This window comes from Cervus elaphus, chromosome 33 (assembly GCF_910594005.1).
Source record: "Cervus elaphus chromosome 33, mCerEla1.1, whole genome shotgun sequence".
NCBI lineage: Eukaryota > Metazoa > Chordata > Mammalia > Artiodactyla > Cervidae > Cervus > Cervus elaphus.
In genome coordinates this window covers 42,314,117-42,341,399 of record NC_057847.1, presented here as the reverse complement: position 1 = coordinate 42,341,399, position 27,283 = coordinate 42,314,117, and the positions used below count along the sequence as shown (strand labels likewise).

Below are 27,283 nucleotides of genomic sequence, written 5' to 3'. Positions count from 1 at the left end.
CAGCATGCCAGGCCTCCCTGTCCATCACCAACTCCCGGAGTTTACTCAAACTCATGTCAATTGAGTCGGTGATGCCATCCAGCCATCTCATCCTCTGTCGTCCCCTTCTCCTCCTGCCCCCAATCCCTCCCAGCATCAGGGTCTTTTCCAATGAGTCAGCTCTTCTCATGAGGTGGCCAAAGTATTGGAGTTTCAGCTTCAACATCAGTCCTTCCAATGAACACCCAGGACTGATCTCCTTCAGGATGGACTGATTGGATCTCTTTGCAGTCCAAGGGACTCTCAAGAGTCTTCTCCAATACCACAGTTCAAAAGCATCAATTTTTCGGCACTCAGCTTTCTTCACAGTCCAACTCTCACATCCATACATGACCACTGGAAAAACCATAGCCTTGACTAGACAGACCTTTGTTAGGAAAGTCATGTCTCTGCTTTTTAATATGCTATCTAGGTTGGTCATAACTTTCCTTCCAAGGAGTAAGCGTCTTTTGATACCATAACTGCAATCACCATCTGCAGTCATTTTGGAGCCCCCAAAAATAAAGTCTGACACTGTTTCCACTGTTTCCCCATCTATTTCCCATGAAGTGATGGGACCAGATGCCATGATTTTAGTTTTCTGAATGTTGAGCTTTAAGCCAACTTTTTCACTCTCCTCTTTCACTTTCATCAAGAGGCTTTTTAGTTCCTCTTCACTTTCTGCCATAAGGGTGGTGTCATCTGCATATCTTGAGTTTATTGATATTTCTTCCCGGCAGTCTTGATTCCAGCTTGTGCTTCTTCCAGCCCAGAGTTTTTCATGATGTACTCTGCATATAAGTTAAATAAGCAGGGTTGACAATATACAGCCTTGACATACTCCTTTTCCTATTTGGAACCAGTCTGTTATTCCATGTCCAGTACTAACTGTTGCTTCCTGACTTGCATATAGGTTTCTCAAGAGGAAGGTCAGGTGGTCTGGTATTCCCATCTCTTTCAGAATTTTCCACAATTACTTTAGCTACTCATAAATAGTGACCTAAGTTTTAAAGCATTAGGCTTTAAAGGCTAAGGAAAGGCTTTTTAGCTAGGAAAGGAAAGGCTTTTTAGGCTAGCTTTAGGAAAGGCTGTTTAAGGCTAAAAGGAAAAAAATATTTTTATACTTTATTCCTTCTAGAAGATACTGATGGATTAAATAGGGAATAATTTTTGATTCTGTAACTCTGTCAGTCTTAAAGCAGAAAGATCATAAAACTCTGCGTTTGGAAATTATCTAGTGCATATGGCTCAGAAAGTAAAGAATCTGCCTGCAAAGCAGGAGACCAAGGTTCGATCCCTGGGTCAGGAAGGTCTCCTGGAGAAGGGAATGGCAACCCACTCCAGTATTCTTGCCTGGAGAATTCCATGGACAGAGGAGCCTAGTGGGCTATTGTCCATTGAGTCACAAAGAGTTGGACGTGACTGAGTGACTAACACTTCACTTCCAGTGTTATCGTTAAGGATTAATTTTTTTTAACCACTTTTGCCTTGAATAAAAGTCGATGCCTAATTTATGTTGAAAAACTACAAATCAGCTATGTTTTGATGCAGTAATTGGAAGTAATTATTTTACAACAATTTCTAATTAATTTTTTGTCAAGGCTGTTGCTGAGTTTAGATGTGCATGGAGCATGGGGAAGAGGAGGGCTGAGGTGGGTTGTTTAGAAAAAGAAGATCCAGAGTAAGCTGAATGCTCATCATGTTATCTTTTTACCTCTCCTCTCCTAACTCCTCCCATATACACTTTTTCATTTGATGGCTTTCCTGAATTCCACTGATGTCTAGGGTCCTGCTTTCCTTTGATTTCTTTGGGCCCCAACCTTGGCAAGTGAAAACATATCTGAGGTTTCTGAGTTTTCTCACCTCAAAATTCTCTGGTGGTGGTGGTTTAGTCACTAAGTCACATACAACTTTTTGCCACCCCATGGCTGTAGCCCAACAGGTTCCTATCTATGGGATTTCCCAGGCAAGAATACTGGAGTGGGTTGCCACTTCCTTCTCCAAGGGAATCTTCCAGACCCAAGGATCGAACCATTGCAGATGGTTTCCTGCATTGCAGGAAGATGCTTTACTACTGAGCCACCAGGGAAGCCCCAAAATTGTCTACCTCCTCCCATATCCTATTCTATCAGGGTCTGACTTGGATCAGACCATCATGGATATCATGGGTTACTGATGAGAACTGAATCCCTGCTGGCTTGTTAGCTGGCAAGGTGACCAGGACTTGTGGGGAACATAAATAGTAGACGTAACAGGGCTCAGAACAAACTGTTCACCTGAGCATTCATTTCATATCAGTGAACAATTATCAAACATCTATATGTTATAGGCACTGTGCTAGGTACAAAAGTGAATAATAGTAGGTGGTCTTCATTTTCCAAGCAGTGAACTATCCTGGGAGAATTAGTAGTAAATGAATCCTACTAATGGTACCTCAGTTCAACCAGATTTTTTCTTTTCTGTGTATCATGTTGCTCTTCTAGACAAATGTTTAGGATTTGAAAAAATGAGAGAGTAATGGTCTATTACAGAGGTTCTTAACCCTGCTTGGGTGCGCACCTGAAGCATCTGGAGGTTGGGTGGCTTTCAACAATAGTTCTCAAGCAGTAGTGTGCATCTGAATCGCTTGAAGGGCTTGTTCAAAGCTCAGTTCCTGGTCCCAGAGTTTAAGAATCAGGTTCTCTGGAGATGCTGGCTCTCCCAGTTACACTCTGAGACCAACAGTTTCAAAATATATAAATTTCCAGGTTCCATCCGCAGACTGATTCAACTGGTGTGGGTATGGGAACCTGGCATTGATCATTTAACAGCCCCCTACCTGCCCCGGGGCTGCCCTGGTGGCTCAGCTGTAAAGAATCCACCTGCAATCCAGGAAACCCAAGAGAAAGAGTTCCATCCCTGGACTGGGAAGATCCCCTGGGGAAGGAAATGGCAACCCACTCCAGTATTCTTGCCTGGGAAATCCCGTGGACAGAGGAGTCTGTTGGGCTACAGTCCACGGGGTCGCAAGAGTCGGACACGATTTAGAAGACTAAATCACCACCACCACCCATCCCCCATTGCAATGTGTATCCAAGGCTGAGAACCACTCTTCCACTGGAAAGACTACCTATTGGGTAGGCTGGTTTCCTGTTACTACAAGTGTGGTACCCAGTGAGTCTATATATTCCTCTGGGTCAATTATAATATAATTCTTTGGTATTTAAAGAAATTAGTGAGTGAGTTAATAAATAATTGGCTGAAAAAAACCCACCCCCGCGATTTTGAGTCAAACTAATTTGGCTGCCTTTTTTGGAAAGGCCTTTCCAGCTGTTCCCTGGGTATTTTGCAGTGCCACGGTAGAAAAGTTCTGTGTAAAGCTCCCAGAGATCTTCGGAGGAAACACCTTAAGGAAAGGGGTCCATTTGAATCCCATCCACCCCTTCCTTGAGCCCCCTTGGCCTCGTCTAGCTCTTGCAATTCCAGCAAGTGAGCTGGGCATGCTCAGTGGGCAAGGTCGGGTTTGGGGGTGCAACCGGGAGGCCTGCTGCTCTGCTGCCCGGGCTCTCCCCTCCCCCCACCTGTACGAGGCTGGGCCAGAGGAGCGGGTGCTCAGCATTCCACCCACTGATGCTTGGACTTGGTCTTCCCTGCAGGTCTCCTCACTGACAGTCAGGCAGGGGTCAGGAGGCCGGGCGCGCCTCCAGAGCGCCCGGGTCGGGGTTTGGGGTGGGGGTGGGGGAGCCGGGGCAAGGCTTTGGGCTCTGTCGGCCTGTCCCAGGGGTCCTACAGCCTCCCAGACGCGTCTCTAGGCCTAAGGAAGCCTGCCGGCCGAGTAGGGGAAGCCAGTTTCAGGCCGGAAACAAGAAATCAGGTATGCCAGCCCCGCGTGCGTGCAGGCGGACGAGTGTCTCCTGTTTGTCTCCCGGGCAGGTGGGGAGAGCGGCCCGCCAGGGGGAGGGCAGAGGAAATCGGACACCTCCACCGTCTTCCTCGGGCCTAGCCCAGCCGAGGTTGGGCCGAGGTTCTGGAGTGTGGCCAGGCGAGGACGCAGGGTAGAACCCGCCGCTCGGGGCCAGGGCCAGGGATCCGCCGCGCCGCGGCCCTATCCGGCTGGCCCTGCGTCCCCCGAGTCCCGGTCTAGTCACGTTCCCTGGGAGGCGGAGACCTTGATCGGTCTCTGCCTGCTAGTTCGCAACGCTTCCCCTCCCCTCCCCCCGTCTCTTTCACGGCAGGGTCCCCCGCCTCCACTTCCGTATTTCCCTGCTGGGCCAGAGGAGCCTGGGCGTGAGGTCTACGGCTGGATGTGGCGGCCCTCGGGGCGGGGAGCGGGAGGAGGAGCAAGTTGCTCGGGAGGCGGGGTGTGGCGGCGCTGGGCGCGTCGGGTTACACTCGCCCTGCCTGCCCGGGGGTGACATCCCGGCGCGCCTCGCCGCGAGTACCGGGGCCGAGACTCTGATTCGGGGGAGGCAGAGACTCCGCCCCGGCCGGAGGAACCAGTGCTCCTGCCCTCTCCTTCCTCGTGCGAGAGGATCAATCTCAGGTGTGTGCTTCCTGGGAGACCCCCCCCATCCCCACCCCGCCCCCTGGTTATAGCGGGGAGTGGTCCCTCTCTGACCCGATGGAGTCGGTGTGGGGTGGGTGGCGGAATCTGGGGAAAGGTTTAAAATTTTTCCCCACCGACAGAACGTGGGCTCGTTCCTATGGGGTTTAGCTATATACATTTTGGAGGGTGGTTAAGACTTTTGGGTGAGGGTTGATATCTTATTGAAAGTTTGCTGCAAACTTTTGGTTTGTGGATGCCGCAGATCTGTTGCTCCTCTCTGAAGCAAGAGAGGAGGTTCTAGAAGGGAAGTGAGGCTTCTTTGAGATCTTAGCTGCTGGAGTGTGACAGTTCTCGGAGGAAATAGGTGTACACTGATGAACTTGAAACAGCCCCCACTCCCCACGTAGTAACTTACGAGTAAAAATAGATTTGCAGGGTGCTTTGGCAGGAAGATATAGCCCTGTGAATGAAGTGCTGATCTGAGTTAGCTCTTGGTCTCTAGACTGACTTCCACCTTCTGAGAAGGAGCCTCTACTCCAGGAACTGTCCTCAGGAGTTCCGCAGTAATTTACAAATGCAAATTCTCACTATTTAGTGACAGGGGTCAACCCACATTATACAACACTATAAATATCATGGGAGGGGGTAGGGGCAGCTATAGAAATAGTAATTTGGTCGACTTTTATCCTTGTATGAATAGGTGGGGGATGGGAGAGTTCCACTGAGTCCTCATTGCTAAAAACAAAACTTAAAATTTTGCATATGTTCCCAAGTTTAATAGAAGTGAAGTTCGTTTTGAAGGGTGGAGGGTAAGGGGAACCACCACATTGGGGCCGGCCACTTCCTGATAACTGCTGACCACTCCATAGTGAGTGAGTGCCACAGTTCTTGCTGGCGGTGGACTGGGACTGAGTGCTAGATGCCATTGCTCAAGGGGTATCATGTGCAGTGAGGGGGAGTCTTACCATGGGGATGTTGAAACCCTCCTGTTTTTCTCATAGGGGGATTATGTCAAATTACAACACTCCCTTGATATTTCCAAATCAACTCTTCAAATAACACATCCGTACCTTAGTAATAACAGATAAAGAGGGAATTTGGGGTTTGAGAACCAGCACTGTTGGAGCTGCCCATTCTTATATCTCACACAGTCACTTTATTTTCAAAGGACATTGTGAGCAGTTTAAATACTCTGCTTCCTTCTCTCTCCTGATTTATTAAAAGATGCAGTGGTTTAGCTCAGTAATTGACGAAAGGGCCACAGTATTGCCAGTGGTCAGTGTCTGCCCCCCCTTTGTTTTTGTAACTATTTAATCCCACAGATATTTAGAATATTTGACTATTATTGTACATAATTCATATTGATAAACAATTATAATTCTCAGATTATCCTGTTTGGATATAAGTTTTCTGCTTTCATCACTGAATGTAAGTTCTATGAGAGGGCTTGGTCTGTCTCACACACTTTTGTATTTCTAATACCTAGAGTGATGACTAGCTTATGATAAAGGCTCAATAAATGTTTTCTCATTGAGTGACTGAACTGTGGGACTAACTCTAGCTGGATATAGTAGGGGGAAAAACCCCAGAAATTTTGGCCTTAGGTAAACTATGCAACTGCACTGAGCCTCAGTTGTCTCACTGACAAAATGCAGGTAATATGTGATATCACAGGTAAAATCACTACTGATGTTAACTGTTAGTAAACTTCAAAATACTGCTTTCTTCTTTCTTACATATTTTACTTTTTTATATTCAAAAGAGGATCACTTGGGTAAAAAATACAGTTAGTTGGATAATTTAGCTCTTACATGTTATGAATGAATTATCTAGGCTTTTCCCGCATAAATTTGGTGTGTCTGACGGAGGTAGGGGGAAGGGGAGGTTAATGGCAGCTATGGTTATGACAGAAGGGAAACAATTTCCAGATTATTATCTAATTTCTCCTCTTTATATTTTTAATGTGATAAAATTTCAGCTCAGGTTTTCCAAAACTTTATCCTCTCTTCTTGTCAACAGCCGGACTCACTAGGTTGTCCTAAGTGCGGAAATAGCATTTTAGTAAGAGCATTAGATTTGAGTAAACTCTGGGAGTTGGTGATGGACAGGGAGGCCTGGCGTTATGCGATTCATGGGGTCGCAAAGAGTCAGACACAACTGAGCGACTGAACTGAACTGAACTGAAGAGCATTAGAAATTGAATATCTGTAAAGCTTGACTTAAATGAAATTTTCTGTAGCTTTGTGTAGCATTACAAGTCCTAGGTGAAGAAAAAGTATGGTCATCCTGATTTGGAGAAGGTGAGAATTCATTCAACAAGGTAAAACATACAAATGCCAAACAGTTAGAGACCAACATAACATCTTGCCTTGTCAGTACCCCATGGTAGAATGTTGACTATAACTGTTGTGGTTACGGAAGGGAGAAGTTAACATGGGCTCAAGTAGTTGGAGACCGTTTTGTGGTGAAGAGAAGGTCACTTAAGCAACAAAGAGGCTTAGAGTTTCTTGAAGATTTTAGCAGATCATCTTTGTTTTAAGAATGTTTGCTATTTTGTACTTCAGTGTATTAAAAAACCAGCACAATCATATGCTTTCAAAAATAAACTTTCTATGGAAAAGCATATGGAAACCTACATTCTGTATGTGAACTAAATAATACTTTTCACTGTGTCTGTGAAGTTTTAAAGCCCAGGATTCAAGTTAAAAATTAGAAGTCTTCATTTTTGCTACTTCTAACATCCTTGCTCTAAAAAAAAAAAGTGTCAAATGGCTTTTCTGTTACTCTGTCCAGTTGTGTACAATAGGATATCATTTTCATCTGAAGTTTTGGGGAAAATTATTAGTCATTAAGTTTGGGACCCCCACACCGGCTGATTTTAGATTGTTATTTTGGGAGATAAGGAGGGATGGAATGGAACTAAGATGGATAATGAAAGTGGTTTTAGATATTCTTCGAAATACTCAGGAAGTTCCATCAGGACTCATCACCTGGAGTCAAGAAGGAAACTTGGAAGTTGTTTTATAGAGAAAGCAGAATGTAATAAAGGGCATGTTGTCTATTTCCTTGTTTTATAGTTGTTGACATGATGGGAGAAAGAAATGTAGGAGGGAGAGATGATTAGATGCAACTCCAAATGAGAGAGACAAAGCCCAGCATGGCTACAAGCCAGAAAATCTCTAATAACTTCAGACCTCTTCCTGTATTACCTGACCAGAGATTGATCTCAGGAGCATTTTAGGAAAAGGAAGAATGAGGAGCAGATGGTTTGAATACCTAAAGATGATTGTGGTCATAGTTTGTCCAAAACTCTAATTATGTGTCCTGACATGAATGTGTTTCTTTTTTCTTGTTTTCCAAGATTTTCCTCTTTTGCTGGCAGTTTTTACTAGTTCTTTGGGTTAAATGTTTCTTCCTACATCATTTCTGTATTCTTGTTTTCCATTTTTCAGTTGAAAATTGTGTGTTGATTCTTTCAAAATAAGATTTCTGATTCATGAAGCAGACAAAACATGGTTTCTGATTTTAATTAGATCAAGCTCTGGTTTTATTAGTTTGCTAAAATTACTGGGAAAAATTAATTAAATTGTTGCTCTCCTAAGTAAAAATTTATTATGACAAAATGTGTTAACAAAGCTTAATTACTTGGGGCTATCTTTTACTTTTTTCTGGCAAAATAAAGTGATTACTAATGTACTTTATTCTGTAACAGTCAGATACTATTAATGGATGAGCAACAATGGTTTCATTTAGATGTTTCTAGCCTCATATTCTTTAAATAGTGATATGTCTTCTGTGGAATTCCATATATGATTATCCACCTATATGCTTCAAACCCCACAAATTATAACAGATCTGTTTCTGAAAATGAGATTTCTGGAAGCTACTACTGTCAAATGACATGGCCTATGAGTATGACTGTGGGTGACGCATGCTTAGAAAGCAGTATCACTTTGCCTTATGTGCACCAGTGATGGCTAAGTCTGGTTGGTTATTCACAATAGGAGCAGAAGTTGATGTTCAAGGCAAACATTTTAGGAAACTTTTCATTAGGATTTTATGAGTTTCAATAAAACACAATAAACTTCTAAATGTATTTGAAAAGTGATAAAAACAATGCAGCTCAGAGTACTAGGTCCTCAAAAGTTGTTTTCCTTTTGTTTCTACTGAAGAAAGAAAGGAAGTTTTGTGTCACTCTGGTAATAACCAAACTGCTTTGATCATATCACTGCTTGCTCCACCCTTCCGTGGGTCACTTTGCTCTGTTACATTCAATTCTAAATATTTGTCTTCAAATTCATGGGTCTTTCCAATCTTGCCCCATTATTAAAGTTCTTCCCCTCTCTTCTCTGTGAAACAATGCGGATTCCCCTAGATGTGTTTTAATCCTGGTGCTGCCCCTAATGCTAACGCTGTTCCTTCCACTTCACCTGTTTGAAATCCTAGCAGTTCTTGAATGTTCTGACCAAAGGCTACCAGTTTGTGACGCTTCCCCTCACTGCCCCACTCAGAAGTGCTTTGTACATGTCCTAAACCCTTCAACTACTCTTTTAATGCGACTCTTAACTGTCTCCTTTACTCTTGTGTATGGTGATTATTTGAAAACATGCATCACTTCCTTTCATGCAGAAGGTCTTGCAGAGCAAGGGCTGGATCCTACACAATTTTATAGCCCTCATGTGCCCAACCCAAGTCCCTGCATGTATTTGGAAAGGGGACACCTTTACTGGAGGCCACCTAGTAAATAGTTGTTGAATTAGTGATTGACTCATAATTCACTCATCCCGTAATTACCAAGAGTAAGTGATAGAAATGAGTGGGGTGTGATTGGACAGCAGGTGACACACAGGCAGATACATTTCAGATAATGAGTTTAATGGAAACTTTAGCTTTTTCTCAGGCATCCTCTTTACACATTTTGGCAGTTTTTGTATCTAAAGGATTTTAGTTTTAGGAGCAGGAAAGGGAAATTGCTGAATTTGAACCAAAGTTATCAAAGCAATCTGTGAAGAACATCAGTGGAGGAATCTGCAAATGGGAAGGTCATATACTAACCAGTGAAGAGTCACCTTTGTCAGAACCCTTAGGGCTCCTTTCTCTTCACTAACTTCTCCCTTCTTCTCCACCTGCCCAACTAATCCAGTCTCTTTTAAGAAAGAGTCCAGAAATTTAATTTATAACAAGAAGATTGATAAAATTGTTGTTTCTAGTTGCTAAGTCATGTCCGACTTGGTGACACTATGGACTACAGCCTACCAGGCTCCTCTTCATGGGAATTCTCCCGAGAAGAATTCTGGAGTGGGTTGCCATTCCCTTCTCCAGGGGATCTCCCAGACTCAGGGATCGAACCTGCATCTTCTATATTGGCAGGCATGTTCTTTACCACTGAACCACCAGGGAAGCCGATTGGTAAAAATTAGCTTGTCACTATTTCCAAAGTCTCTGGTTTCTAAGGGGACAAAACTTTGAAACCATTTATGTAGGATAGGTAGAAGGAGCTTTTGGGTGGCGGTGTTTAGTTCTGTGTATCCCTGAAGTCACATTATTACCACCAACCTGTGGCTTTGGTCATTCTCTGAACCTGTCAGTATCTTCCTCTGTAAAATAAGGTGACAGAACTGCATGAATTTAAAACCATAAAAGAGAGAGGTATTTTTATTGCTCTTGTCATGTCTTCCAAGGGGAGAACACATGGGCTCTGTTCTCCACTGGACCTGGTTTAACTGTTCCTCTTACTTCCCGGAGTTTGGAATGTCCTTCAGCCTCTCCAGATGTAGCATTCACAGTGGGAGGATACTACATTCCCTGTGTCTTCCTCCTGGCTTGTGCGCATAGGATCTGTTAAAATAGATATCTTTTCACTTCTCTGTTTCATTCTCTTAGTCTTTCCCCTATCCAAGGAACTGTGATATTTATCTAAAAAAGTATAGATTCACAGAATTTTAACGTAGGAAGGGGGTTAAAGATCTAACCCAACACTGTCTTTTTATTACTACTAATAAATAGTAATATTAAGTATTATTTGGAGCAATCACCCTTTTCTAGGCCCCGTGCTAAGTACTTTGCACATTATTTCATACATCAGCAGTGAACTCTGTTACATCAATGAGGAAACTGAGTTCCAAAGAACATAAGTGACTCACTCAAAGCCACCGCAGTGTTCTGGTCGGACAGAAACTCCCTTGAAAACTGTGTAAAGAAAATAATAGACTCAAGAGATAGTTCCGCTTACATTTCTGTAATATATTTCCTGCTTTTTTGCTACCTTGGATTCCTCTTCTCAACTCACTGAACTTTGCCTTTTGTACTTCCTAATAGTTGATGCTGTGGTTCAACAGTTTCCACCAGCGATGCTGAACTTGTTCAGACATTGAATGCATAGCACAGTATATCTGCCTGAGACAGTATTCCTTTTGATTTGTCTTCTAGGAACCATGATGTTGTTTTTCAGTCGCTAAGTTGTGCCTGACTCTTTGTGATCCTATGGACCGCAGCACACCAGGCTTCCCCATCCTTCACTATCTCCTGGAGTTTGCTCAAACTCGTGTCCATTGAATTCGTGATGCCATCCAACCGTCGCATACTCTGTTGTCCCCTTCTCCTCCTGTACTCAGTCCTTCCTGGCATCAGGGACACTATTCAAATCCTTTTTAGTTTTAATGGCTGTGGAAACAACCTGCAACGTGATATCAGTCTGCTTTTTCTGCTTCTACACCTGGGTTTGTAAAATGCTCTTAGGAAAATGAACACAGTCGTGCAAACTGGAGGCACCCACAAATTTATGTTCTCCAGTTTTAGCCACAGGGCAGTTCTTTTATCTTTACCTGTTTCTAGACAGCACCTTTTTTGGTTTTTCCCCAAACTTCCCATGTTTTCTATTTTCTTTAAGCCTCTTACCCCACTGTGCGTTTCCTTACCAGAAGATGATCGTTAGTGGTTAGAACAGACTAAACTGTTCTGACAGATCTGAAAATAGATAAAAGCACAGACAGACACAGCAGACATTTATTTCTCAATCATGTCATAGTCTTGGTTGGTAGATGACTTTCCTCTAATTGGTGACTCAGGCACCCTGGACCCTTTCATTTTGTGATTCTGCTGTTCCTTATGGCTGTGTTTTCAACTGTCTTCAACTTCTCTAAAAGAGAAGAAGCCTATTCACTCTCTAAATACTTAGTCTTAAAATGAAGGTAACAGTTCCACTCACGCAACATCAGCCAGAAATGAGGTGCTCAGTCACACTTATGAACGAACGGAGACTGGCAAGTGTTGTCTGGCTGGGAGAGGAAGACACTTTTTGGTAAAGAGTTAGCTGTCTCCATTACAGTGTCCTTGCCTCCTGTTATACTGAGAACACAGAGATATCACATCCACTCTTAAAATTCTGTGGTCTTTTCCGCATCTTCCCTGTATCTGAATCCATTAATTCTATCATTAACACAACTTCGAGTTTTCCAGAGTTTATGCTTTCCCCAATGTTCTGGATCCCCCATTTCTTCAGCTAGCTTACTCTGTGAAATTTCTCCATGTTCACTTGCCTTTTATTTTATTTTGTATTGTTATTATTATTGTTATTTTTTCTAATTTTGGCCATGCCAAGGAGCATGAGGGATCTTAGTTCCCCGACCAGGGACTGAACCCATGCCCTCTGCACTGGCAGCACAGTGTCTTGACCACTGGACCTCCAGGGAAGCCCCTTACCTGCATTTTAAATATGTACAGGAATGTTCAGGATTCTCCCATCGCAGTAATAAAAAGACCAAAACCCCAAATGATTCATTCCTCCGATCTGCCCTCCTCTCTTGATTGTGCTCATTCTCTCCTCTTTCAAGCTACGCTTCCTGAAAGAGTTTGATGTTGTTTTTCTATCTCCTTATCTTTCATTCACCCCACAACTGTTGAAAATTTGGCTCTACCTTAGAGGAATCTGTTCTTTTTACGATTACTGATGTCTTCCTGACTGGCAAATACATGGGATCTTATTGTTTGAAACATTTGTGATTCTGCTGATTTCCTCCTTTGTGAAACTGAACTTTCACTAGGCTACCATGACACTTGGTTCTCTGTTTGGACTAGTCCTTATGGGTCTCTTTGCAGGTCCTTCTGCTTGATATGTTGTAGTTCCCAGGGTCTGTTCTTAGTTCACTGTCTTCTTATGGTAGATTTTCTCTGTACTATCAAGTACATCTGTTTATTTGATTTCGATAATTCAGGTCAGCATCCCCAATCAGACCTCTTCCCTGGGTTCAGACTCAATAGATATTTCACTTGGATGTCCCACAGTCCAGACAAGACTGATAATTCCTCTTCACCACTCCTCTCTCACGCTGTTTATCCTCTCATTGAAGAGCACCACTATCCTTTCTCCCACCTATATCATCCACTCATTTGTCATTAGTCACCTAGTATGTGCCAGGAATTTTTCTACAAATTAAAAGTATTCTGGTATACAAAACAGACACAGTCTCTTCTCTGGTAGAGTTTGCATCTCTAGAGTTCTTGTGGCTGGACTAATAATAAAATTGACATAAGATATTAACAGGAGATAAATTTTAATTTGTGCATACAGAGGTCTCATTGAAACGGTACCTAAGAAGTGGCCAAAGCAGGCAGCTTTTATATTTTTTAGACAAAGAAACAATAAATTTGTGAGAAATCAACAGGGCAAAGAAATTTAGGTTTTGGTGCTCAATTAGTAAGGAACCTAAAGAGTTTGGGCCTGAGGTAGTACTAAAGAAGTAACAAGGTTTATTCAGATAGGAATCTCTGTCCAAATTCCTATCTCTGTTCAAAAGGGTGTCCTACTTCTAGATGTAAGGACTGTACCTTTCCTGAAAGCAAGAAATAAATCCCTCATGAGATTTATTTATTTTTTAGGGAGACAAAAGGGATAGTTAGACTGTCCCTCTTGCATTCACCATTTCTTAAGTAGCTTGAATACAAAATAATCAATATGCCATTTTATTTGTTCTGGGGATGGCCTGTCCTGAGCCCCAACAACATTCTAGGGGGTAGAGGAAGGAAATAATAATGATTAAATAAAGATGAGACATATGAGCTGATGGAAGCTATATGGTTATTTTGGATTTGGATGGTTTGGGAAGGCCTCTGAGGAGCTGACATTTGAGCCCAGCCCTGAGTGAGCAGAAACCGATTTGTATAGAGATGAGCTAAGCATTCCAGGCAGAGGAGACAGCCGGTGCCAAAACCCTAATTGTATTCTTGATGAATCTGAGGGGCAGGAGAAGGTAAATATAGCCAGAACTTAGTGAGAGGGATGAAAGAAAAGGAAAGTGAAGTCACTCAGTTGTGTCCGACTCTTTGCGACCCTGTGGACTGTAGCTTACCAGGCTCCTCCGTCCATAGGATTCTCCAGGCAAGAATACTGGAGTGGGTTACCATTTCCTTCTCCAGGGGATCTTCCCAACCCAGGGATTGAACCCGGGTCTCCCCCATTGGAGGCAGACGCTTTAACCTCTGAGCCGCCAGGGAAGCCCTAGGTATCTGTATTAGTTTCCTGTGGCTGTTAAACATATTACCACAAACTTGGTGGCTTGAAACAAGAGAAATGTATGCTCTCTTAGTTCAGGAGGCCAGAAGTCCAGTCACTATGCTCCCTTCTGAGTCGATAAGGGAGAAGCTGTTCCTTACTTCTTTCAGCTGCTCGTGGCTCCCATTACTCCAGTCTTCACCTCTATGGTCATACTGCCTTTCTTCTCTTCTGTGTGTGTCAAATCTCCCTTCGGTTTCCCTCTTATAAGGATATATGGGATTGCATTTGGGGCCCACTCTGATAATTCAGGATAATCTCCCCACTTAAGAGCCTTTATTTAATCACATTTGCATAGTCTTTTTGTTGTTGTTGTTATGTAAGATAACTCCTCGGTGCCAGGATTTAGGATGTGACACCTTTTCCGTGCCAATGGGGGCTTCCCTGGTGGCTCCCCCTGCCAATGCAGGAGAAGCAGGTTCAGTTCCTGAGTTGGGAAGATCCCATGGAGAAGAAGATGGCAACCCACTCCAGCATTCTTGTCTGGGAAATCCCATGGACAGAGGAGCCTGGTGGGCTACGGTCCATGGAGTCACAAGAGAGTGGGACATGACTTAGCAACTAAACAACAAAAAATTCAGCCTACCATAGTGTCCAAGAGAAGCTTTAAAAAGTAGGCAAGGGCCAGATCTTATAGAGCTGTACAAGCCGAGATAAAATATTTAGATTTCATTCTAAGGTTGTACAAGCCATTGGAGGATTATGTGCTGGTAAGTGAAATATTATGGTTTTGCTCTAAAACAGTGTCTCTCAACTTTTTTTCCCCCCATTATGTCATTCCAAGAAGCAAAATTAAGTTGAAGTTAATTAAAATTTTAAATTAATTTTTCTCTGCTGCTGCTGCTGCAAAGTTGCTTCAGTCGTGTCCGACTCTGTGGGACCCCATAGAAGGCATCCCACCAGGCTCCTCTGTCCAACGGAATTCTCTAGGCAAGAGTACTGGAGTGGGTTGCCATTTCCTTCTCCAACAAGAGTGTATTCCCTAAATATTAAAACATAAGATTCTGTTGGTCAAAGTTGAGCTTTGGAGGACCACACTCATTGTAATACGTAAGATTTTTCTTTGCCTCCCCCCCATCCCTCAAGAACCAACTTTGTCTCTTGTAGGTGTTACTGTTCCCACTGAGCATGGGTGCTATCAAAGACTGACCTGGGTGCACAAAGTGGATTGGATTGTGATAGGTGGGAGGGGGAAGATTGGAAGCAGTACTCTAATTAAGAGACTATTTTAGTAGCCTAACCAAGGGATTACAGTTGTATATTCAAGCATGCGTTAAAGATGGAAAGAAGTGCATGGATTTAGGATTTGTCTCTGCAGTTGAGTTAGTTGACTGAACTCTCTGACAGATTAATTATCTGGAGAGAGGAAACAGGAATCCAGACAAAGGCTTACATTTTTAAACTGAGCTCTGGACCATGAAACCAAGAAGGGGAGATTTGGAAGAGAAGCGATTTGTGTACTTGAAGGAAGATGTTCTGTTTTGGCTGTGTTAAATTTGAGATGTTTCTTAGACATTCCTCTGGAGATGTCAGTTAGACAATCAGATAAATGGAACCTGGAGATTCTAGGAGGGGTTTTGAATGAAGATGAAGAGCTGAAAGTTATTTACATATAGGCTATATTTGATGCTGGATTGAATTGCCTGTGATGCGTGTGCAGGTAGAGAAGAGGGCCATTGGAATACTGTATTATGTGAAAGAGAAGGAGTTGCCAGTGGATATGAGGGAAACCAGGAGAGTGTGGTATCCTTAAACTTATGGACATTCCTGGTGGTGCAGTGGTTAAAATCCACCTCCCAATGCAGGGGACGTGTATTCCATCCCTGGTCGGGGAACAAAGATCCCACATGCGGCGGGGTGACTAAGCCCATGTCCTGCAACTACTGAGTCTGGTGCCACAGGGAAGTCCCAAAGCAAAAAAAAAGTTCAAAGTGTTTTTAAAAGGAGTGGTTAAAATGTTTTTAAAAGTTTATAGGATTGAGTTGTGAAAGTAGAGACAGTGCATAGAGACAACTCTTTCAAGTAATTGTGTCATGAAGAAAAGCAGAGCAATGGAAAAGTTCCTGGAAGGAGTTACTGACTAAGGCAGGGCTTCTTAGAACCAGATAGTAATAGGATGAGTTTAAGTAGAGAGGAAATGATATTAATAGAATGATTAACTAGAGAGAAAAAACTAATGAAGGCAGGCGAGAGTGATGGATACCTGCTGGAGTATAATTCTTGAAGAGACAGGAAGGGAGCTTTAGGGACAAATGAAGAGGTTGGTTTTCATTAGGATCAGGGACATTTCATTCAGGAAAGGATGAATGAAGAAAGGAAGGAAGCTCTGCAGAGAGAATGCATAGAGAGGCTGAGAGGTCTTAGTTTGGGTGGTGGGAAGATGAAGTTCTTACCTCATGGGTTCTACTTTCCCAGTGATGTGTGATGAGGTTGTGGTGGGACAGGGTTAAACAGTTTTGGGGAAAGAGCTGATGTGAAATGGCTATTTTGAAACATCCTGGGAAATGAAATAATAGGATTGCTGGTCAATATGTATTGTCCATGAGAGACCTATAGCCATATATTTAACTGAGCTAGTTGTAGATGCAGGTTTTTTTTTTTTTCTCCAGGCAGTTTCTTTAGCTGTTTAGGTAGAGGGGTGGAGCAGGCAGATAGTTGGGCTTAATCAACTTGAGGATTTGCCTGGTAAGTTAGAAGCAGAAAGAGAGGAGCAAGGAAGTTAAGGGTACTTGCAAGGGAACATTTACAATGATGGACCTTGACCATAAGCTGGATAGAAAAGGAAGAGAGTATGTAACTTGGTAGTGGAAATTGCCAGTGGATTGGAAAAACCAGATAATGCCAAGATGTTGGAATGGAAATACCAGAGTAGATAAGCTGGAAAAAGAGAAGGTGTTCACATATAAGATGCTTGAAGCTGAAGTCTCAGAGCTGGTGCAAGTAATAATGATGCTAAAATGAAAGGTTATGACAATGAGAGCAGGTGGCTGAGGCAAGGTAAAAGAGAACACTATAAGAGGTGCAGGGCTGTGCTCGCTTCGGCAGCACATATACTAAAATTGGAACGATACAGAGAAGATTAGCATGGCCCCTGCGCAAGGATGACACGCAAATTCGTGAAGCGTTCCATATTTAAAAAAAAAAAAAAAGAGGTGCAGGGCTTTAGGAACTGGGACCTCCTTGTATATATAGGAGACAGAAGACGCGAAGACAGGAGCTTGGGAGGGGAAACAGCCAGATGCTTATCTAATCAGTGAATGAAAAGAAACAGCAGTAGATGGGTAGATGGCAGCAAGAAGGGATGAAGGGTGGTAAGTCTAATGACATGAACTTCAAAACAGGTAAGATTTTTGAGAGAGGATCGAGGAGAAATTGGAAAATGGGGAGACACTAGATATTCTGGCTGGGAGATTTGCAGAATGGAAGCAGGAGTCTAACTTAAAGTATTTACAACTAAAATGGAATGGGTACTGCAGGTACAGATCTTTAGCCTGGGCAGGAGTCCTGGGAGCCTTCTGTGAACTTGGACATTAACCCTTTAGTCACTTAATCAAAGGAAGTTCCCAGGAAAGGGGCTAGTTATCACCTGGTTCAAGGATGTTTTGGTGTTTTAGCAGCAGTACAGCCATCCCTGTTTATACCGGCTGAACAATAGACTTAATATGTAAGTATAAACAACCTCCCCTTGAGGGATGCTGTGAAAGCAGCGTTAAGAGGCGTCAGCCTTCAAAAGTCAGATTAAATCTTGCTTTCTCCCTGTTTTCAGGATATTACCTGGCGAAAGGAACATCTGGAGAAGAAAAGGATAGATTTTTGAGTTCTAGAGGGCTTAACTGGGAAGGAGGGAGGGCTGAGGAGGTGAGAGATGGGGCAGATTGGGCTTCTGGTCATGACTGAGGTAAAGGGGATTAAAGAACATGCTGGGATCAGGGCCAGTGATGTCCTGGAAGAAGCTTGGTGCAGACCTCTGGCAGCTCCTGGTGCAGACCTCTGGCAGCACATGTTGAAGTGGTAGCCAAGGGTGAACAAAAGCCTCCTTGGAGTATCTGTAGCCCTAGGGCATCTCCTGTTGGCTTGGTGGCCAGTTGGAGTATAAAAACCCTCCTAGGGGACTGCTCTAAAGTGGCCAGAAGCATCAGGTGCTCTGAGGGCCTGTTCTCAGCCAAAATGATGGTGCAACCCTTGGGGGAGGTGCTTTCTCCTATTTGGCAGAAGCTAAGGAGTGCTGCTTCTGGGGACCACCGTCAGAGTCCAGTGTATTTAGACTCTGCTCTCTGCTCTGTTGTCACTGGCTTAGTACAGATCTGTATAAGTCTGTGTCAGGGTGTTTACAACCAGTCTCTTGATTTCCCTTCTCCCGGATGCGTGTCCTTTTAGTTTATCTCCCAGCGCTGCTTCTGGGAATGTGAGGATGGGCTTTTAAATTTACATATGATTCTATCATGCCTATTAGGAATATTGTGAGGATTAACATAATGTGTATCAGCTAACCAGCACAGTCCTTATAACCCAGTATGCAGCCAAAAATGTGCCTAAAAGCCTTCATTGGTGATCTATTGTTTACTGGACAAAGACCAAAGTCCTATGAAATTGTAGGTAACATCTCCTTGCCTGCCTGTTCAGTCTCCTCACTGCCTCACTTATGACCACTGTATGCCATCCTGTTCTCTAGGCATACGTTTCACTCCTCCTTGTTCTTGAAAATGCAGTATTTGTTCATATAGTCATGACTTCCCTCACGTTCCCTTGGATCTGTTGAACCTTCAACATTCGAGTTAATTATTGCTTTCTCTACAAATCTGCCCTGATGATGTTTCCTACCTCCTCTTAACCCCATATGTAATTACTCCCTTAGCCCCTAGTCCAAATCTTATTTGTATCACTCATGTTTGTTTTAGAATCCTCTTCTCGAAGTAATAAGTTCCTTAAAAACAGAAACTAAATTATTCATCTTTGTTTACTCACAGTCTAACACTGTAGGTGCTGGATGAATATGTTGAATAAATGAAAATCCAGTACATATTTAAGTTTTCATATTGCCTTTCTGTTATGAAATATAAATTATATTTTGTACACATTCTTTTTCTTTAATAGTGGAGTCAAATTTTTTGATGAGGTAGAGGATGAATGCAGAAGGAAATGGGTAAACAGGTAGTTAGTATGGGAGGCAGACTTAGACCTGTGTTCTTTTTCTTTTACCAAGTGACTTTTGTTTATTTTGTTCACCATTGTCATTGTTTTATGTTGAGTTGTAATCATTAACTTTTCCAGTTATACCCCCAAGGGAATACAAACATCAAACAAATGTGGGTTTCTGGTATTGGTTAGGTATGCTTGAGTGGGCAGCTTGCAAGTCCTGCTTACAGTTGCAGGATTGGTGTGTGGAATCTTTTAGAACGTTGGTGTTAACATGCTCATTTCCTTTTAGGTCTCTTCAGACCTTGGTTTCCTTGATCCTACATGGATGAACTGATTAATTATACCTAATAAAGAATGACATCAGCAAAGTCCAGTCAAAGAAGGGTGGGAAGAGCAAATGTGAGATGAGGTGGCAGGAGTGAGTCACTCCTGGCTGTTGGTGGATTGGGAGTGGTGGTAAGAGGGTGAGGGTGGGTTGAGGGGTGGCGGAGGCATCTGTGGGGAGCAGAGCAGATTGTGTGGACATGGGTAAAGGTGGTTTGGGGGACACAATAGGCTATTGGCTAGTGGTTGGCATGCATTCCTCACCCTATCTGAACTAAAAATAAATACCAGGAAATATTGTGAAGAGAGGACCAAAAAAAAACAAAACAAAACACTCTTATGACTCAAAGTTGTCGTAGTGACTTGGGTTAACTCAGGACACAAACCTTACATCAAGCCTCTCATGGGGACTGTTTTCAATTCTCTGACTAATTGAGGTACTAGAGATAGGCTAGGAACAATGGATCCTATGGGATCAGAGTCTGACCTAAAGTGAAAAGCCTGCTGTCTCCCTGTGACCTCTGGGACAGGTAACCTGTGGCCTGGAGTGAGGTCTGTATTAGAGGAGGAGCTTTACTGGATTTTTATTTTTAATAGAACACTCCACAAATCACAGTATACATTCTGTGGAAGAGAATGTTTATTTTGGGGAGAGATGCAAGAGAAATGCTGAAAGAGGCCTGCCTACTGTTATTCTCAAGAGAAGTGACAGTCTTCATTTCCCCAACCTGGGAGTCTGAAGTGCACTTGCTTGGTCAGAGCCAAGTACTGCCCGGGCTGAAGCAGGGTTATGGCTGCCTTTGTTCTCTCAAGGCCGTTTCGCACTGCACATGTGCGAGCCCATTGCAGTTATGTATGAGCAATGGGAGCTGTGGACACAGATATATTTTTATATCTTATTGCGTGCCTGCTCACTCAGTTGTGCCTGGCTCTCTGCAACCCTGTGGATCGTAGCCCGCCAGACTCCTTTGTCCGTGGGATTTCCCAAGCAAGAATACTGGAGTGGGTTGCCATTTCCTTCTCTAGGGGTACACCTTATTTACATTATCTCAAATCCTCAATATAAGTTGTAAACTAGATGAGATTTGATGCATGAGAGGATGGAAACCCACAGTCATACCACTAGTAAGTGGCTGAGTTGGAATTCAGTCCAGGGGTGTCTCTGATGACCTCCATACTGGCTGCCTCCCACAGGGAGTGGTCTGTTGACTGGTCAGCAGTGGTGTCTGAATTTGCCAAGGACAGAACCTGTGATGAGAACAATCCCAGCCGTGCCTGGAGAAGTGGCTTTGTTCCTGCGAACAAGCACTGGATTATCACAGGGCAGGCTCAGGGAGAGAGTGTTGGCCTTCATCTCGGATGGTCTGTCTTTTCTCCATGTACCGTGGGCTCCTTCAGGGCTGGCACAGTGGAGGGGCCCCCTGAGTGTATTGTTGGCTGCAGCATTTCTATGTTTATGGAGTTGAAGCCTGGGGAATGCTAAATTCCAGTAAGTTTGATCAGCTTTGCAGTCCCTAGTTTGATTAGTTGTTGGGATTTCAGATGTTTTGTTAAACTTTAAATCCCTGAGATGATATAATGTGAAATTAACTAAATATGCATAAGTAGTTCAGGGGTAGTTTAATTCAGGCTTAAATAGTTAATTGTGTCGGATGCTTGAGGCACATTCATCCTAGGTATGGTAGAGACTGTACTTCAGAATGAAGTAGATAATTCTGTGACATTTTCTAGTTCTTATTCCAAGATTTGTAATAAATTCTAAAGGCAAACTTTTTTTTGCCTTTGCCTTTTTCCTTTTCCTTTCTTTGTGTGGGTCTTTTACTCTGTCTAGTTCATTAGAGATGAGAAAAGTTATGTAACAGGAAAATCACTCAAGTAGTGGTCAGATGGTCGGGGATTTAGTCAAATGTCAGCTATCTATCTGCACTGTGCTCCTCAGAGTCCTTATTTTTTTTTTCCATTTTTCTCTCACTCGCATAGTCACACACTAGATTGGCTCTTTTTTCTTATTACAAGAATAACACATGCTCATTTTAGAAATTTAAAAAATAATACACATAAAGAAGATAATAAAAATGACTTTCAGCCCTTCCATTCAAAGATGAGATTTTAAACATTTTCGGGTGTGTCTTTCTAGCCTTCACACACGCATGTGTGTGTGTGTACACATATGCTTTAAAACAGAAACACACAGATACTATTTTATCTACCTTTGTTCTCTTCATGATTAATTTTCTACTGCCTGTTACCCCATCTCTGTGTAGATTGTAATTAACCCAAAAAGAATGAATTCCTAAGCAGTCAAGAAATTTTAGAATGTGTAACTTATTTAAGACTGTCCACTAATTTCTAGACCTTTATAATTTTTACCAGCATAAAATGTTGCTTTTCAAGTCTCAATGGGGTAAGAGGATCACAGTCATTTGGACCCAGTGAGTGACCTATGCTTCTGGTCCAGTTTGAATGGGAAAAATGTCAGGAGGCTCTGGGGAGCAGAAGGCCAGGGTTATGGGATCTAGCAATACCTCGAAAAAGGAACTCTCCAGATGATCTCCATCTCTTATGTGAGGACTTTGAAAGGACAGGTGGCTTTGTTGAGGCTGAGATTGTCACGGGGTAGGGGTCTGGCTCTGGTTGCTGACTGCCTGTCCTGTGATGTTGCAGGGCTTTAGGAGACAGCCTGAGAAGCAAACCATGCTTCTGGCCAGTGCCAAACTAATGGCTAAGGAGGTGGGCGCAAGTGCAGTGGGTGAGGTCACGCCTGGAGGTCGCTGTGTTGATGTCGGCGCCTGGAGTCTGGGGAGCCTGGAGTTTTAGGAGACCTATTAGAAACGCCATTTTGGAAGTCAGTTTTGTAAGTCCTGACGGCCTCGTGGTAAGATCACAGGCTCAAGCTATGGGCTAAGTTTTTTGGATAAACCTGGGGTTTCACTTCACATTATCTCAAAACTTAGGGTTGAGAAGAGGCTGTTTAGTATAAATTGCTAATGTGCTCTGCTGATTTGCATGAGTTGTGTGCTTTGACTGACAACAGTGCGAGCCTAGCCCACTGGGGTCTGGTGAATTACATGCGTTCAGCCAGAGTGTTTCTTGAGCTGGAATTGAAATGCATGGCCCTTTAGTTTCCAGTATGATGCCGACACTCAGGCAATTGACTTTTGCTCTTCAGTTTCCAGCAGGGGGAAAATTATGAAATAAAATGGGGAGAGGCCAGGCATCTTCAAGATTCATACCCATAAATATAAATAACCATAATTAATCATACGCAGTCTCTCTTGTCTATTACGTCTATACTCAGCGTGTCAGTAAGTTTCACACAGCTCCTTCACGTCCTGCTGTGCGCTTGGTGGGGAATGTTCTGAGTTCCTCGGCATGTTGAGATGTGACCTGGGCTTCTTTTCCAATATGAGTTCAAAATCAGTTCAAGATATAATGAGTTGTGAGGGCGAAAGTCACCTGCAACATACCCTAGCCCTAGGGGGAAGAGAAGTATAAAAAGACTTCTGCTGTTGACATTTGAGAGCTCTCTCAGTTGACACTCTGTTCTTTGTTACCATCTTGTTAGATTGAATGGGCTGGAACAGTCTTTCAAGTGTGTTGAGTTCAACAGATATTTATATTCAAGATTATCACTGAAGTGATTGTTTTCCTATTTTTGATTGTGGTTTACAGTTTTTACTATTTTCTTATGTGATTTATTAATTCTTCCCCCATCTCTCCCCATTACATCCTTTTTTCATACTTTAACCTGCTTATTATGAACAGGGCTAATGGTGTCCTCAAGAAAAGCAGCTGCTGTTACTCTTATTTCCTTGGGAAGCATCCTCTATGCTGTAGCTAGGATCCATCTTCTTTCTTTCCCCTCTCTGTATAAATTCCATCATATCATTGCATTGATTAGGACCTTCCATTGATTGTTGTGTCTCTCTCGTGTCAGAAGAAACACCTTGCTGGTAGGAAGTCATATGTGATTTGGCACCTGTCTGGCTCCCTGACCTGATCTAGAACCCAGTGCCCACATCGTTCACTGCGTTGCCCCCACAGTGGCCTTTCAGTGTCCAGGAGAGGCCAAGCTTACACACCCTGTGTCTTTGCATGTCTGTCCCCTCTGTGTGGAAGGTCCTTCTCTATGCGGTAGCTCTTCCTCTTTAATTGTATTTGTGCCAAATAACCTGCAGGGGCATTCTGTCTAAAGTAGATCCCTCCTACTCAGAGACTTAGAGAATGTGTTTACGGTTGCTGTGGGGGAAGGATGAGGGAAAGGGATAGTTAGGGAACAGTTCATTAGTGGACGTGCACACACTGCTGTGTTTAAAGTGGGTCACCAACAAGGACCTATTGAATAGCATGTGAAACTCTTCTCAGCGTCACATAGCAGCCTGGATAGGAGGGCAGTTCAAGGGAGGGTGGATACGTGGATATATATGGCGGCATCTCTTCCTTTGCCACTCACCTGAAACTGGCACAACATTGTTAATCTGTTATAACCCAATACAAAATAAAAAGTTGAAAAAAATTAAGTAGATCCCCAAGTCACTCTCCAACATAATTATATTCATCATAGCACTTATCAAAATATTCAGTTTTTAGATTTGTTTATAGGCTTCTCCCAATCCATGGAAGCAGAAAAATTTCCAGCCCCTAGAGCAGTGCAGAGGATGTAGCAGACATTCAGTCAGTCCTAGTCAAATCCATGTTGTGGGCACGAACACCTCTCTTTTCACCTTCCTTAGTTGGGAGATTCCTTCAGTGACACCATCCTGAGGATTTGTTGAACTCTTGCTTTCATTATTTTCTTAGAGTGTACAGTTTTTATTTTTCCCTCACCAATGGTAGGTGTGTTTTTCATAGACCAGTTTCCATCAACGAATTTTGAACTTTTTAGGAGTGGCAGATAGCTTCTTTTTTGGCCCATTTATCTGTAAACTTTTCTTTAAATCCAAGAGAGCACAAAGATTCTAGTTGTTTCCAGAGCAGAAGCACACAGCTTTTTTTCGTATATGGAATGTGAATTTGTTCAGAAGAGGCAGAATTGAAGTAAGAGTTTTCTTTCTCTTATCTTGGACTATGTATTTGTATATGGTTTGAGATTCTTAATCTTCATGGGAGGCTTGTGTGGTTCATTTCATCCACACTGTGTACCGCAAACTTCAGATATTATCTGGTAAGATCCCCCGAGCTAGAACAAAGGAAGGAAGGGGCGGGTGGGGAAAGCCCTTAAATAGATAGATAGAGCCAGAATGTTGAAAATCCAAGCACTAGAATGCTAATAAGTTGCTCCTTTTGCCTTGCTCAGAGTTATTTATTTGTATTTTAAACAGGGGTTTAGCTAACTTGGCTGTTGGTTTTCTGACCATGGTGGCAACAAGTTAGAAGTGAGCTGGAGAGCTCAAAGATCAAAAGGGAAAATTACCATCAGCCTGAAAGTTTGGAAGAAACAGGAAAACTTTATAAAGCGGATACAAGAAGAATTCAAATGGGAAGAGTCTGTGGTTTGGAGCCACTGAGTAAAGAGGTAATAGTATTCAACTGTTCCTGAGGACATTGCCCTAGCAGCATAGTCTACATAGTTCGTAAGGATGGCTCCAAGTCATCAATAATTGAATTCTTATTTAATATTCTAAGAAGACATAGTGTGATCTGTATTTTTGAAATATTTAAATTCAAAACAGTTTAGACATTTTATTAAAAAAAAAAACAACCGTGAGCTCACATTCAAATGTGAGCTCTTGGAAGGTGGAATTTTGTTATGTTTGTCCTCAGTTGTATGTTCAGTGCCTGGTACATGTTACATGATCAGCAAATAATTATTGGATGAAAGAATGCAAGCTTTAATCATCCCACAATGCTAAAAAAATAAAACATTAACATAGCACCAACTTTAATGCAGAAAGTCTCCACCCGCTCTCCCTACCGCCCTCCCGCGCGCCTGTTGAATGAAGAAAAACCATAAAATAATACAAATTTAAAGTTAAAATAGATCTGTACATTTTCTGAAGATGCTTCATTTACAGCTGGAGTGAAGATCAGCAAATTCAAATGATTTGCCTGAAATCTCAAAGCAAGTTAGTGGTATAGACAGAATTACACAGCAAGTCTCCTTAATCCCTCCTTCTAGAATATCCACTGGTTATTTTCTTTTTTAGTCTGGTACTTCAAGAATTAAAAGAATATAGTAGTTTTTGGAATGTGTGTACATTTTTTTGGGAGGGGGTGACAGTTTTAGCAAGAATGTTGAGTAGAACCCTTGATCTTCTGTGCATGCTGTTTAAAATTTAGACTGGCAGATGCTAGGGTATTAGCTGTGTAATGTTGGTACACAGTATCTCATGCTTAATGACTAGACTTGTTTATGATCTGGTCCTTGAAAGCTTTCCACTTTGGGTGCATGCCAGTTCTTTTAAAGAAGAAAAGAAAAATCTAAAAACGAGGGTCTTGCAGAGGACGCCTCATTCAAGTGGGGAGAGGAAGATCTTATGACCAAGACTGTTTTAGCCAAGATGACTGAGATGGAAATACAGCTTTGTTTATTACTTCTGCGTAGATGAAAGATCTGCTGTCTTTTCTTCTCCTTTTTTGAGGGGTCAGGGGATAGAGCATTTACAAAATGTTGTATGATTTGTATTCCATACTTTTGAGAGAAATGGTTAGAAATACGAATTAGTGCAATCTCTCCTGTTGTCTGATTCTTATTTCCATAAGGGTGAGATTTTTAAGGAGTGTCATTGCTAAGCTAAATAGTATATGATTATTTCATATATTATCATATGATATTTCATATATATATATATGATTATTTCAAGGTAGTGCATCTTAGATTTTCTTTGCATCTGTTCTTTTTGTGTGTAATTTGACCCTTTGTTGATAGTTAGATTTATACATGTAATAGATTATTAGATTAGATATGTAGGGGAGTGAATTTTAAATGCAAATTTTAGCAGGCTGTAGTGGAAGAAAAGGTTACAGAATGTAAAAAGTGGTTAGCTTTATCTCCTGGGAATCTTCTCCAGTTCAAGAAAGCAGAATAACTGGTCTCCCCACCCCATATACTCTTTGGTCTCTGTTTTAACTCTCAGTCATGGCTTATGCATTGATAGAGCTGTAATAGAGCTGTAATTAAATTTAGAACTTTTTTTTTGCAATGTAAGTAAATTAAATTAGCTGAAATTATTGTGCTATAACTAATTATCATAAAAATTATGTCATTGTTTTTTATGAACTCAGGATTTCATAAATTATCTTCAACAAGTATTTCCTAAAATGCACTTTTAATGACGTATATAATGCAATTGCTACTATAACTTTTGAAAGAATTGGTACATTTTCCTTGTATTTGATGACAAAAATAATGAATAAGGCTGAGTTAACTCAATTGGCATCAACATTTTGAAGTTAAAAAGCTATTTTTTCAAAGTTTTGTTTGTGCTTATAACATTTGAAGGCAAATGCTCAAACCTTCTACATCTGTGCTATTAAAAAAAAGAGAGATTTAGAAATAATGATCTTAAGTTTCTTTAAGATTTTTTTCAGTCTTAGAAAAATGCCTGTTTTTAATAGATAGCTTTTTCTATCTATTAAGAAATGCTGTATTTCTTAAAAATATTTGATATTGGGTAACAACGAAATAGATCTCTGAGTAAGATCCAGGCAAATACAAGCTTAATTATCTTAAGCATCTCTTTTTCTGAACATGCTAAATTAATTGAAATTTTCTTAGGGTATATTTC

The 27,283-nt window shown here is 42.1% G+C and overlaps 1 protein-coding gene and 1 non-coding gene across 6 annotated transcripts in view; both read left to right on the top strand.

Moving 5' to 3' along the window:
* Positions 1 to 27,283, top strand: part of GPD2 (glycerol-3-phosphate dehydrogenase 2) — a 224,478-nt gene that overhangs the window by 77,951 nt on the left and 119,244 nt on the right. Inside the window, exons 1-2 of one of the 5 annotated variants that reach the window (XM_043894643.1) lie at positions 4,356 to 4,540; positions 24,878 to 25,071. The exons of 1 other annotated variant lie outside the window; for it this stretch is intronic. The gene's annotated coding sequence lies outside the window, so the exon portion shown is untranslated. Of the gene's footprint in view, positions 1 to 3,724; positions 3,872 to 4,354; positions 4,541 to 24,877; positions 25,072 to 27,283 lie in introns of those variants that run through there. 3 more of the 5 variants (XM_043894644.1, XM_043894647.1, XM_043894642.1) reach the window with 3 other exon arrangements.
* LOC122688831 lies at positions 17,123 to 17,229 on the top strand. The gene has a single exon (XR_006339576.1). It is a non-coding gene; the product is annotated as a U6 spliceosomal RNA (small nuclear RNA).